The sequence below is a fragment of the Heptranchias perlo genome, chromosome 7 (genome assembly GCF_035084215.1).
Source record: "Heptranchias perlo isolate sHepPer1 chromosome 7, sHepPer1.hap1, whole genome shotgun sequence".
Classification (NCBI taxonomy): Eukaryota; Metazoa; Chordata; class Chondrichthyes; order Hexanchiformes; family Hexanchidae; genus Heptranchias; species Heptranchias perlo.
This window is the reverse complement of record NC_090331.1, coordinates 84903475-84916572: the sequence shown is the minus strand read 5'-3', so window position 1 is coordinate 84916572 and position 13098 is coordinate 84903475. Positions and strand designations below refer to the sequence as shown.

At 43.9% G+C, this 13098-nt stretch overlaps 1 long non-coding RNA gene across 1 annotated transcript; it reads right to left on the bottom strand.

Annotated features, from left to right (window-relative positions):
- Nucleotides 1–4102: 4102 nt before the first annotated feature.
- Nucleotides 4103–11320, bottom strand: LOC137323921 (uncharacterized). The gene is made up of 3 exons (XR_010963471.1): nt 9952–11320; nt 9352–9452; nt 4103–4303 (listed from the first exon to the last, which is right to left on the bottom strand). It is a non-coding gene; the product is annotated as an uncharacterized lncRNA (long non-coding RNA).
- Nucleotides 11321–13098: the final 1778 nt, after the last annotated feature.

Below are 13098 nucleotides of genomic sequence, written 5' to 3'. Positions count from 1 at the left end.
GATCCACTTGATCCCAGCTGCCTATGCATGTCATAAGCCTCCTTCTTCTTTTTGACTAGGGCCACAATCTCCCGAGTCATCCAAGGTTCCCTACTTCTACCAGCCTTGCCCTTCACTTTATAAGGAATGTGCTTACCCTGAACCCTGGTTAACACACTTTTGAAAGCCTCCCACTTACCAGACGCCCCTTTGCCTGCCAACAGACTCTCCCAATCAACTTCTGAAAGTTCCTGTCTAATACCATCAAAATTGGCCTTTCCCCAATTTAGAATTTTAACTTTTGGGCCAGACCTATCCTTCTCCATAGCTATCTTAAAACTAATGGAATTATGATCACTGGTCCCAAAGTGATCCCTCACTAACACTTCTGTCACCTGCCCTTCCTTATTTCCCAAGAGGAGGTCAAGTTTTGCCCCCTCTCTAGTCGGGCCATCCACATACTGAATGAGAAATTCCTCCTGAATACACTCAACAAATTTCTCTCCATCCAAGCCCCTAATGCTATGGCTGTCCCAGTCAATGTTGGGAAAGTTAAAGTCCCCTACTATTACCACCCTATTTTTCTTGCAGCTGTCTGTAATCTCCTTACATATTTGCTCCTCAATTTCCTGTTGACTATTTGGGGGTCTGTAGTACAATCCTATCAGTGATCTCTCCCTTCTTATTTTTCAGTTCTACCCATATAGACTCCGTGGGCGAACCCTCGGATATATCCCCTCACTACTGCCGTGATGTTCTCCCTAATCAAGAACGCAACTCCCCCTCCTCTCTTACCTCCTGCTCTATCTTTCCTATAGCATCTGTACCCTGGAACATTGAGCTGCCAGTCCTGCCCCTCCCTTAGCTGTGTTTCAGTAATAGCTATAACATCCCAGTCCCATGTGCCCATCCATGCCCTGAGTTCATCTGCCTTGCCCATCAGACTTCTTGCATTGAAATAAATGCAGTTTAATCTAGACTTCCCTTGGTCTTTGCCCTGCTTTCTCAGACCATCTGTCCGGTCATGTTTTGTACACTCTCCCTTACTGCCTTTTGTTTCTGACACCAGTTTACTTCCCACTGACTTCCTGCATCGGTTCCCATCCCCCTGCCACACATTAGTTTAAACCCTCCCCAACAGCACTAGCAAACACTTCCCCCGAGGGCATTGGTTCCAGTCCTGCCCAGATGCAGACCGTCCAATTTGTACTGGTCCCACCTCCCCCAGAACTGTTTCCAATGGCCCAGGAATTTGAATCCCTCCCTCTTGCACCATCTCTCAAGCCACGTATTCATCCTAGCTTTCCTGTCATTCCTACTCTGACTAGCCCGTGGCACTGGTAGCAATCCTGAGATTACTACCTTTTGAGGTCCTACTTTTTAGTTTAACTCCGAACTCCCTAAATTCAGCTTGTTGGACCTCATCCCGTTTTTTACCGATATAGTTGGTACCAATATGCACCATGACAACTGGCTGTTCACCCTCCCCCTCCAGAATGTGGGGCTTCTCACATACTGGGTAATATAGGAGTTATGCACACTCTCCTAAACTCCATTCCCTTGCCTCCTTTCCTGACCTCTTCCTGTCAGTTTATTTGGGGGTAGTTGAAATCTCTCATGATTATTATTTGATGTTTTTCTCATTTCATAGATATGTCTACATACTTCATCCTCCGCTTCCTTTCCACTGTTAGATGGTCTATAGAATATATCTATTGCCATGATCGATCCCTTCTTATCCTTTTGTCTCAACTGGATTCTGCCTGTATCTTAATGTTAATAATTCGCTTTTTTATTGTCATTATGATGTCTCTAATTAGTACAGTTACCCCACGCCTCCCTCCTTCCTTCCCTATCCTTTCTAAATACATTTTATCCTGCAATATTTAACTGCCAGTCCTGTTCTTTTATGTAGCCATGGTTTAGTTATCCCTACTACATCTGGCTCCTCACTATTAATTATTGCCTCCAGTTCCCCCATTTGGTTTCGGATGCTGTGCACCTTGCTGTACAGGCAATTTAATTTGTTTCGAGTAATTGTTCTCTTCCTTGGTTTTAATAAATGTAAGGAATCTTACAACAGCAGGTTATAGTCCAACAGTTTTATTTGAAAATCACAAGCTTTCGGAGATTATCTCCTTCGTCAGGTGAGTGAGTGAAAGGTTCTCAAATCGCATATCTTATATTAGGCTGGGACACGATCACACCAATCAAAGGTGTCGTTGGTGTTCAGACGGGTTAGCCACGGAAAACAGTATACTGGGATGTACTGTGTTCCGTGGCTAACCTGTCTTTTTTTGCACTTTCTCCAGTGCCTCTATCTCTTTTTGTAATATGGAGGCCAGATCTGTGTGGTGAAAGGAATATAACCAAAAATGTGGGGGGAAAAGGCAAAGATAAATCCAGAGAAAAAGCAAGGTAAGGCAGCAGCTGAAATCTGAATTGAAAAATAGAACATTCTGGAAACTCACAGTGGGTCAGTTAGCATCTGTGTAAGGAAACTGAAAATGCCTGAAAAAAAAAACAGGAGGTCAGACTGCATCTGTGGAGAAAACAAACAATTTAAGGATTTAGGCGTGGAACCTGCTTTGACAAAGGATGGGCACCCAAAACCGTGGGCATAGGCCATTGGGTAGGTCTGGGTAAGCCAATTAGTACCCAGGCCCCCATCAAAGCAGAGGCAAATTAGTACTCCTGTCTCCACCAAAACAGAGGTCAAGTAATGGCGAGGCCAATTTGCATTGAAGCCCTCATCAAAACCGAGGCCAATTGTTCCCCAGGCCCACCCAAAACCGAGGCCAATTTACACTTAACCCCGCCCAAAACTGAACTTGTAAGAATGCAGCGAATGCACACACTGTCTGTGGGAGATCAGCCACCAGAATAGGCAATCAGAATGACCAGTAAGAGATGGATAAATACGAGCGGACATGGGGTGCACCTCTTTTTAAAGGAAAAAACATTGCATCTGTTGGAGGGATGCAGCATTTAAAACATTTTGAATTATTTGCACAACATAACATTAATGATTTGCTGTGATGTTACACCTTTGGGTTAGAGTAACAAACTATGCTGTGAGTCTTGATATAATAATGAGAGACAGAAAGGTTTCAGGCTGGAGGTGACAGCAGGATTACAGGGCAGATGCCAAGATTTGTCAATGTCCAAGAACTGGAGAGTGTTGCTGCAAGAGCCTTCATGGGAATATGTTACAATTTGGACTTTTAAAACAGTTTTGTGCTCAAATAACCTGACAACATGAATGCCTTTCATTCTGAAACTTGAATATTTTTCATTCTGATTTGCCGATCCAACTATTAACCCTGATTGGTAAGATGCTTATTGGAATTATGTAGGAGTGGCAGGATATAGCAACAGGATTAGGCCATTCAATTGATCATGGCTGATCTGTACCTCAACTCCATTTACTCACTTTTGATCCATATCTCTTGATACCCCCACACCTAATAATAAAAAAAATCTGTCGATCGCAGCCTTAAAATCTCAGTTGACCCAGCATTACAGCCTTTTGGGGAGAGAATTCCACATTTCTGCTACCTTCATTTGAAAGTGATTCCTAATTTCAGTCAGAAATGGCTGAGCTCTAATTTTAATATTATGACCCCTTGGTCTGGATTGCCCCACCAGAAGAAATAGCTTCTCTGTATATACTCTATCGAATCCTTTTTATCATTTTAAACACCTCAATTAGATGATCCTTTCCTCTTTCTCCCCCACCCCCAAACCAACCTTCTAAATTCAAGCGAAGACAACCCAAGTTTATGCAACCTGTCCTTATAATTTAACCCTTCCAGCCTCTCTCATTCTGGTGAATCTGTACTGCACTCCCACCAAGACCAATAAATCCTTCCTGTGGTGTGGTGCCCATAACTGAATGCATTACTCCAGATGGGGTCTGGTCAAGGCTCTACAGCTGAAGCATAACTTCCTCCCCTTTATATTCCACACTTATTGAGATAAAGACCAACATTCCATTGGCTGTTATGATTACTATTTGTGCACTAGTTCTTGTGATTTGTGTACCTGGACACTCTAATCCCTTTGCTCCTCCACAGTTTCTCGACTCTCACCAAGTCTTCAGTCGATCGCACAGTAAACAAGATTTTGACAGGCTTGTATTTATTTACACTTAAATGATACAAAAGCAACAATAGAAGCCACATTCTATACAATATAAGCAATTATATTTCAAAATAGTCATGAATGTAGATAGTCCCTTCAGTGTTTTCACCAAACCTTCTCCAGCAATTAAGACAGTCTCTTAAAAATAATCTTGGTATATCCATTAGGTAAACGGTTCCCACTGAAATATGTAAACAAAAAATGAATGTAGTTCTTCAGTCTGAACAATCTTCAGGAGTCCAGTAAGACCTCAAATAAGGAATGATCGCATACTCTAAATGCCCTTGAAGATGAAACCAGTACTATTGATATGGTAGAAGTGTAGATTTTTTTTTTGAAGATTAGACTACAATATTGTAAAGACTTCATGGAATGCTGATGAGCAGCTAAATACACATTGTCTGGAATCTTACCTGACTTAAGACTTCAGTATCTGCAACCAAGGATTTGCTGAACATACATCTTACCTAGCTCATAATAGTCTAAAGTGACATTCCATTTCACACCTGCACCAAAAGATTAAATGTTTGTTAGGAGGACGAAGTGCTTGAGTAGTTTTATTGATTTAATAAAACTAGTGGGATCCATCTTGGATCTGGATTAGATTTAAGCATTTTTTTTTAAAATTCGTTCACGGGATGTGGGCATCGCTGGCGAAGCTGGCATTTATTGCCCATCCCTAATTGCCCTCGAAGGTGGTGGTGAGCCGCCTTCTTGAACCGCTGCAGTCAGTGTGGTGACGGTTCTCCCACAGTGCTGTTAGGAAGGGAGTTCCAGGATTTTGACCCAGCGACAATGAAGGAACGGCGATATATTTCCAAGTCGGGATGGTGTGTGACTTGGAGGGGAACGTGCAGGTGGTGTTGTTCCCATGCGCCTGCTGCTCTCGTCCTTCTAGGTGGTAGAGGTCGCGGGTTTGGGAGGTGCTGTCGAAGAAGCCTTGGTGAGTTGCTGCAGTGCATCCTGTGGATGGTACACACTGCAGCCACAGTGCGCCGGTGGTGAAGGGAGTGAATGTTTAGGGTGGTGGATGGGGTGCCAATCAAGCGGGCTGCTTTATCTTGGATGGTGTCGAGCTTCTTGAGTGTTGTTGGAGCTGCACTCGTCCAAGCAAGTGGAGAGTATTCCATCACACTCCTGACTTGTGCCTTGTAGATGGTGGAAAGGCTTTGGGGAGTCAGGAGGTGAGTCACTCGCCTCAGAATACCCAGCCTCTGACCTGCTCTCATAGCCACAGTATTTATATGGCTGGTCCAGTTAAGTTTCTGGTCAATGGTGACCCCCAGGATGTTGATGGGGGATTCGGTGATGGTAATGCCGTTGAATGTCAGGGGGAGGTGGTCATTGCCTGGCACTTATCTGGTGCGAATGTTACTTGCCACTTATCAGCCCAAGCCTGGATGTTGTCCAGGTCTTGCTGCATGCGGACTCGGACTGCTTCATTATTTGAGGGGTTGCGAATGGAACTGAACACTGTGCAGTCATCAGCGAACATCCCCATTTCTGACCTTATGATGGAGGGAAGGTCATTGATGAAGCAGCTGAAGATGGTTGGGCCTAGGACACTGCCTTGAGGAACTCCTGCAGCAATGTCCTGGGGCTGAGATGATTGGCCTCCAACAGCCACTACCATCTTCCTTTGTGCTCGGTATGACTCCAGGCACTGGAGAGTTTTCCCCCTGATTCCCATTGACTTCAATTTTACGAGGGCTCCTTGGTGCCACACTCGGTCAAATGCTGCCTTGATGTCAAGGGCAGTCACACTCAACTCACCTCTGGAATTCAGCTCTTTTGTCCATGTTTGGAGCAACGCTGTAATGAGGTCTGGAGCCGAGTGGTCCTGACGGAACCCAAACTGAGCATCGGTGAGCAGGTTATTGGTGAGTAAGTGCCGCTTGATAGCACTGTCGATGACACCTTCCATCACTTTGCTGATGATTGAGAGTAGACTGATGGGGCGGTAATTGGCCGGATTGGATTTGTCCTGCTTTTTGTGGACAGGACATACCTGGGCAATTTTCCACATTGTCGGGTAGATGCCAGTGTTGTAGCTGTACTGGAACAGCTTGGCTAGAGGCGCAGCTGGTTCTGGAGCACACGTCTTCAGCACTACAGCTGGGATGTTGTCGGGGCCCATAGCCTTTGCTGTATCCAGTGCACTCAGCCGTTTCTTGATATCACGTGGAGTGAATCGAATTGGCCGAAGACTGGCTTCTGTAATGGTGGGGATATCGGGAGGAGGCCGAGATGGGTCATCCACTCGACACTTCTGGCTGAAGATGGTTGCAAACGCTTCAGCCTTGTCTTTTGCACTCACGTGCTGGACTCCGCCATCATTGAGGATGGGGGATGTTTGCAGAGCCTCCTCCTCCCGTTAGTTGTTTAATTGTCCACCACCATTCACGACTGGATGTGGCAGGACTGCAGAGCTTTGATCTGATCTGTTGGTTGTGGAATCGCTTAGCTGTGTCTGTAGCATGTTGCTTCCGCTGTTTAGCATGCATGTAGTCCTGAGTTGTAGCTTCACCAGGTTGGTACTTCATTTTTAGGTACGCCTGGTGCTGCTCCTGGCATGCTCTTCTACACTCCTCATTGAACCAGGGTTGATCCCCTTGCTTGTTGGTAATGGTAGAGTGAGGAATATGCCGGGCCATGAGGTTACAGATTGTGCTGGAATACAATTCTGCTGCTGATGGCCCACAGCGCCTCCTGGATGCCCAGTTTTGAGCTGCTAGATCTGTTCTGAATCTATCCCATTTAGCACGGTGGTCGTGCCACACAACACGTTGGATGGTGTCCTCAGTGCGAAGATGGGACTTCATCTCCACGAGGACTGTGCTGTGGTCACTCCTACCAATACTGTCAAGGACAGATGCATTTGCGACAGGTAGATTGGTGAGGACGAGGTCAAGTAAGTTTTTCCCTCATGTTGGTTCGCTCACCACCTGCCGCAGGCCCAGTCTCGCAGCTATGTCCTTCAGGACTTGGCCAGCTCGGTCAGTAGTGGTGCTACCGAGCCACTCTTGGTGATGGACATTGAAATCCCCCACCCAGAGTACATTTTGTGCCCTTGCTCCCCTCAGTGCTTCCTCCAAGTGGTGCTCAACATGGAGGAGGACTGATTCATCAGCTGAGGGAGGACGGTAGGTGGTAATCAGCAGGAGATTTCCTTGCCCATGTTTGACCTGATGCCATGAGATTTCATGGGGTCCGGAGTCAATATTGAGGATTCCCAGGGACACTCCCTCCTGACTGTATATCACTGTACCGCCACCTCTGGTGGGTCTGTCCTGCCGGTGGGACAAGACATACCCAGGGATGGTGATGGAAGAGTCTGGGACGTTAGCTGAAAGATATGATTCTGTAAGTATGGCTGTGTCAGGCTGTCGCTTGACTCGTCTGTGGGACAGCTCTCCCAATTTTGGCACAAGTCCCCAGATGTGAGTAAGGACGACCTTGCAGGGTCGACTGGGCTTGGTGTTTTGCCGTTGTCGTGTCCGGTGCCTAGTGGTCCGATGCCGGGTGGTCCGTCCGGCTTTATTCTTATGACTTTTCGTAGCGAGATTTTACAACTGAGTGGCTTGTTGGCCATTTCAGAGGGCAATTAAGAATCAACCACATTGCTGTGGGTCTGGAGTCACATATAGGCCAGACCGGGTAAGGATGGCAGGTTTCCTTCCCGAAAGGACATTCGTGAACCAGATGGGTTTTAACGACAATCCGGTAGTTTCATAGCCATCATTACTGATACTAGTATTTTAATTCCAGATTTTTTTAAAAATTAATTAATTGAATTTAAATTCGCCAGCTGCCGTGGCGAGATTTGAACTCATGACTCTGGATTTTAGTCCAGGCCTCTGGATTACTAGTCCAGTAACATAACCACTATGCTACCGTACCCAGACAAGCCAAAAAGGACAAAATTCTGGCGTTTGTCAGAGTAGGGTGTGAGTTGTAAAAGGATTTTGTTAAGAATTGTTGAAGGGAAAAGAACAAAAAGGAAGGAAGTAACTTGTGTGACATATACAGTATTTTTCTCCTCCTCGGGCTATCCTAAGCACTTCACAACCAATGAATTACTTCTGAAGTGCAATCACTGTTATGAAGACAAATTAAGTAGTCAATTTGCTCACAGCCAAGTCTGACAAAGAACGAATGAATGAATAACCAGATTCTGCTTTTCATGGTGTTGGTTGAGGGAGGAATATTGGCTAGGACATTGGGCAAACTCCCTTACCTCAAAGAGTGCCGTGGAATCTTTTATGTGCACCTGAGCAAACAGACCCTTAGTTTAACATTGTATCCGAAAGGTAGCACTCTCCATACTGCACTGAAGTATTAGCCTGGATTATGTGCTCAGGTTCTGGAGTGTGGCTTGAACACACAACCTCTGACTCAGAAATGAGTGTTCTATTAACAATGCCAAACTGACACTTATTCGAGAGTCGCACGTTAATAGAAAGACCCTGAAAGTGACTTGGAGATATACATGTAAGAGAGATATAATACACAAGTAAGAAATTTACAATTAATCCAGTAATCATAGAGAAATGGGCAATGCACATACTGCAGAAAACTGTCACAAGAAATAGGAGTAGGCCGAACGGCCCCTCGGGCTGGCCATTTAACAAGATCATGGCTGATCTTCCACCTCAACTCTACTTTCCCATCCCGTCCCCATATCCTTTGACTCCCTTAGTGTCCAAAAATCTATCGATCTTAATCTCGAATATACACAACAACTGAGCATCCACAGCCCTCTGAGGTAGAGAATTCCAAAGATTCACAACCCTTTAAGTGAAGAAATATTTCCTCATCTCAGTCCTAAATGGCTGACCCCTTATTCTGAGACTATGACCCCTAGTTCTAGACTCTCCAGCCTCTCGGCATCTACCCTGTCAAGCCCTCTAAGAATTTCATACATTTCAATGAGATCATCTCTCATTTTTCTAAACACCAGAGAATGTAGGCCCACCTTCTCATCCCAGGAATCAATCTAATGAACCTTCATTGCATCCCCTCTAAGGCAAGTATATCCTTTCTTAGATAAGGCAGCCTTAAGGCTCCTAGCTAACAAAAAAATTGTAAACTTTTTTCCAGCATCATAATTTGCACAAACACTGACGTTCAGAGCATGCTCAAATGTGCTTGTGGGTGAGCAATCTGTTAAGTGCTATTTGCAGTATCCATGAGGTGGCAGCATCATACACAGTAATGCATAGAACTCACGTATAATTAGAAAGAGCCATTTCATTGAATGTAGATGTTCAGATTGGGCTACGGACACTTATCCCAGGATTGTAATCAATCTGACAGCACCCTCTAGTGAACTGTAATAAGAAATACCAAGAATCAATGCTAATTAACAGAAGTAAGTTGAACAGAGAACCACCGAGTCAGTAAGCACACCGGCAGAGTCGCACTCCGATAAAAATAAACAAACAAACATTTGCTTAGTACTCCTCGGCTCAAAAATGAAGATTGTTTAAATGGGCCTATGATCAGACACCCAGGTTGCCAGCTACAAAGGTATCTTTCATTGAAATCACAGAACAATTATATTTACTCCCTCCTCTTAAGGCATATGTAGACCTTGTCAGCAAAATAGGAAAAATGTTTTAAGAAATATTTAACCTATAGGGCAATTTTTTTTCAGGTAGATTATATATTATGTCATTTTATTTACAATTTATGAAGCTATTATAGATATAGGTGTGCCCTGATGCATATTTTATGACCCTTAAGGGGTAGGTTCACACATGTATTTTGAGGTTGTTATACATTTTAAATTTATACATATTTAATGAAAAAGGATGTATGGAAACGCACAAACTACACATTGCTTTCTCGAGGAATGCATCCAGGCTTCTTGACAAGTCAATGTTGTTCATGACCATTGACTCCAACCAACGTGATCACCAGTACCGGTGGGTTGCTGCACTGAGTGGATAGTTTGTGTTGAATGAGTCCCCAAGAAAATGCCCCAGACTGCCTCATATTTCCACAGCTCCAGGCAGAAGCAAACATCACTTATTCTGATTGACAAATGTCCCATAAGTCTTTGAGCCACATGTTTGTTGTGGAGAGAGCGGTAGAATTTTGTTAATTGCGGGAGTACCTTCCTCTCCAATAGTCAAACTCAGTACTCACTGAGCTGGTCCTCTGGGATTTTAAAAATGGTCTCCCAGACTGCTGTCCAGAATGACTGAATGTATGGCTGTGATCAGAATATGTGGAAGAGTTTTACACCCAAATGTTCTGTGACTAGAACTCATAGTTCTAGACTTCTGTAATGAAGTTAAATAAAATTAGTTTTTATCCAGCATAATTATTAGCTCCTCCTTTCCCCCTCTCCCCAGTAAACAACATCCCAAAAGTTTACACATTGCCAGTGGCAGGGAACAAGGCTTCACATCAAATTTTGTACAGATCCAAATGTTCCATGCTGCCATTTAAATAGTTACAGCAGCAGGTCAATAGAGATTCCACTGCAGCATTTGGTACCAGTTCTCCTTTTCTGAAAGGATGCATTTGCTTCAGGGAACTGTTACCCCAGTAAGGGTTGTTGTCTGTCTCACTTCGTAGAATAATCGCGTCTTGCATTGCATAAGACAATTAAGATCGATATCCTCAAATTTGCCTTTGGGCTTGGTTCCTGGCCCTGTCTTGTTTAATTAGAAAACCTCTCACAAGCTCTTCCAAAACTGGCTCAATTCCTAACATACGAATTAAGAGCAGGATTAGGCCATTTGGCCCTTGGCCCCTCAGGTCTGCTCTGCCATTTGATAAGATCATGGCTGATCTGATTGTGACCTCAACCCTACTTTCCCATCTACCTACTATAACCTTTGACTCCCTTGTTAATCAGGAATCGGCCTTAAAAATATTCAATGACCCTGTCTCCACTGCTGTCTGGAGAAGGAAGTTCCACAGACTTGCGACTCAGAGAAAAAATTTCTCCTAATCTCCGTCTTAAATGGGAGACCCCTTATTTTTAAACTGTGTCCCCTAGTTCTAGTCTCTCCCGCAAGGGGACACATCCTTTCAGCATCTACCCCAAGTCCCCTCAGGATCTTGTATGTTTTAATAAGATCACCTCTCATTCTTCCAAACGCCATTGTATACACACCCAATTTGTCCAACCTTTCCTCATAAGATAACCCCCCTCATCCCAGGAATCAGTCCAGTGAACCTTCTCTGAACCACCTCCAAAGCAATTATGTCCTTTCTTAAATAAGGAGACCGAAACTGCACACAGTATTCTAGATGTGGTCTCACCAATGCCCTGTACAACTGTAGCAAAACATCTCTACTTTTATATTCCATTCCCCTTGCAATAAATGACAACATTCCATTTGCCTTCCTAATCACTTGCTGTACCTGCATACTAACTTTTTGTGATTCATGTACTAGGACACCCAGATCCCTCTGTACCTCAGAGTTCTGCAATCTCTCTCCATTTAAATAATAGACTGCTTTTCTATTCCTCCTGCCAAAATGGACAAGTTCACATTTTCCCACATTGTACTCCGTCTGCCAAATTTTTGCCCACTCACTTAACCTATCTGTATCCCTTTGCAGACTCCTTATGTCCTTTTCACAATTTACTTTCCTTCCTACCTACCTTTGTGTCATCAGCAAATTTAGCAATGATACATTCGGTCCCTTCATCCATGTCATTGATATAGATTGTAAATAGTTGAGGCCCCAGCACTGATCCCTGTGGCACTCCACTCGTTACATCTTGCCAACCTAAAAATGACTCATTTATGCCTACTCTCTGTTTCCTGTTAGCTAACCAATCCTTTATCCGTGCTAAGGCTACTACCCAAAATACACCTTGTCAAAAGCCTTCTTGAAATCCAAGTACACCACATCCACAGGATCCCCTTTATCCACATTGCTTGTTACTTCCTCGAAGAACTCTAATAAGTTAGTCAAACACTATTTCCCTTTCACAAAGCCGAGTTGACTGCCTGATTGCATTGAGATTTTCTAAGTGCCCTGCAATAACCTCCTTAATAAAAGATTCTAGCATTTTCCCTATGACAGATGTTAAGCTAACTGGCCTGTAGTTTCCTGCTTTCTGCCTCCCTCCTTTCTTGAATAGAGGAGTTACATTTGCCATTCTCCAATCTGATGGGACCCTTCCAGAATCTAGGAAATTTTGGAAAATTAATACCAATGCATCTATTTCACCTTATTTCTCTCAATCAAGAATTAGCTCCAACTGTACCTTATCTTTAAACCACTCCCAGTTGTTGATTTAATTAGGTTTCCAATCGGATTTTTTTCTCTAGCTCCTTCACTGTGGTGTCCTCTTCAGATTGTATAATCCTGAACAGTCACAACCACCTCACTTTAACCAGCCTCTCCCTCCCTCAACTGTTGCATCATACTGCACTCACAAACAGGTAGGATAGGTGCACAAACAGGTGCCCAGACCACAAAGAACTTTTAGTACTAGAAGCACAGTAAACCCAGCCATAAATAGAAACTGAAAAATGCACTTCCCTCAAAAAAAAGTTTCTCTTTCTAAGATGCCTTTTGGAAGATCTTTCCTTCGTAAGGGCCAGCATTAGGGCTCATTTGACTTTTTTTCTGGGCTATGATCAAAAAGGCTAATGGAATGTTCAACTTTATATCTAGAGGGCTAGAATATAAAGAGGAAGTATAGCTGTAGCAAAACAAAGCCCTGGCTAGACCACATCTGGAGTACCGTGAACAGTTCTCGGTGCCGTACCTTGGAAAGGATATATTGGCCTTGGAAGGTGTGCAGTGCAGATTCACCGAATGTTACCAGAGCTCCAAGGGTTAAATTATGAGGCGAGATTACATAAACTAGGCTTGTATTTCCTGGAATTTAGAAGATCATGGGGTAATTTGATTGAGGCTTTTAGGATTTTGAAAGGAATTGATGGGCTCGATAGAGAGAAACTTTTTCTGCTGGTGGAGTCGTCGAGGATAAGGGGACAT